Consider the following 1,457-nt stretch of genomic DNA (forward strand, 5'->3'; position numbering starts at 1 on the left):
TATTTGTACCTGAAGCTAATATCCTTTTGAATAAAGTGGACTATTTGAAACTTCACCATGAGGCGTTATTGTGGAGTTTTTGTCTGGTATTAGATAGCCTTGCTGCTAGAATTTGGTAGGAGAGTAGAACTGAACTGCTTAAGAAGTAGACCATCCACCATGTTATATTCCAGAGAGGTAGTCATGTTAGTCTGTGCTACTTTGAAAGCTGATAGGTTTATTACAATATGTGAAGCATAGCATCACTGGATATTTATTTATTTATTTATTTATTTATTTAAATGTATATACCTCACACATTTGATGAAGCTGGCTCTGGCACATGGTAAATGTATGCCATAATAAATCTGTTATTCCTTAAGGTGCCACAATTTCAATTTTGCTAAACTGTCCTACTGTCCTCAGTTAAGATTATTTTAATTCCATCATATTATACGATAGTCATCAAAACTGTGTTCTTAAGAAAGAAGCATTTAAAATCCTCTTCCAGCCACTTGTTCGCTACCAACATTTGCCAGATCTACATTCACTCATTTATCCTATTGTTCATTCATTTTGTACATATGCAGTGACTATTACAAAGGATGTCCTACCAATGATATTCAAGAGGAGATTAACAGGTTGTTCAAAACATTAAGAGATTCTGAATATGCACAACAGAACATCCAGGAGAGAGGGCTGAAACCTGAGTTTTTCAAGGATGTATCCCCCTCCCCCTCTCCAGATCTATTTTTCAGATGCTACTTTTCATTGGGAAAAAGGCTGTGTGTAATTTGCCTATATCTCTCTCTCTGTAAACATGTTCAATAAAAATGCACAATATTCTCCTCAAATTCTACTTTTGTTTGTCTTGCCAACCTACATTTCTTTTGCTAGAGTTTGTGCTCCTTTCTCTCCCTTTGGGTAAGATTTTCACTTTTAAAAGACAGATTTTTTACTTTTCAGAATTCTTTAACCGTGTGAGGTTCCTTTTCCAATTTGTTTCTAACTTCCAACTTTGTGGTATATTTTCCATCTGATCTTCCATTTCAGACATGCTACTATGAGGAAGGGGTAACAATACACTATTTTTCATTCCACCAGAGCAATTTCTAGATTGCCCTGCTACAAATTAAAAATATTATCCCAATCTGAGCTTGGGTACCTGCAAGAACATGGAGCGGAGTTGGGGTCAGAAGCTGTTATACATCACCAAGGACAGCATGTCAAGTAGCATATTTATCTATGAAGTGGAAGGGAAATTAACAATTGCTGGAGCAAGTCACCCGGCATGTGTTCTCTGGAGCAATACCAATGTCTGATGCCTTACAGTAATTATTGAGCCAGATCTACTCAGATAGAAAGTCACTAGCATATTCACTTGGCTTGTTAACTGATTTGTTAGCTGTCCATAGTGCAGGACGGCAGAACGGAAAGCTTGCTGCTGCTGCCAGTTCTGAAATTTCCTAACAAGCTTT

Source organism: Sphaerodactylus townsendi, linkage group LG04 (assembly GCF_021028975.2).
Source record: "Sphaerodactylus townsendi isolate TG3544 linkage group LG04, MPM_Stown_v2.3, whole genome shotgun sequence".
In the NCBI taxonomy this organism is placed as follows: Eukaryota; Metazoa; Chordata; class Lepidosauria; order Squamata; family Sphaerodactylidae; genus Sphaerodactylus; species Sphaerodactylus townsendi.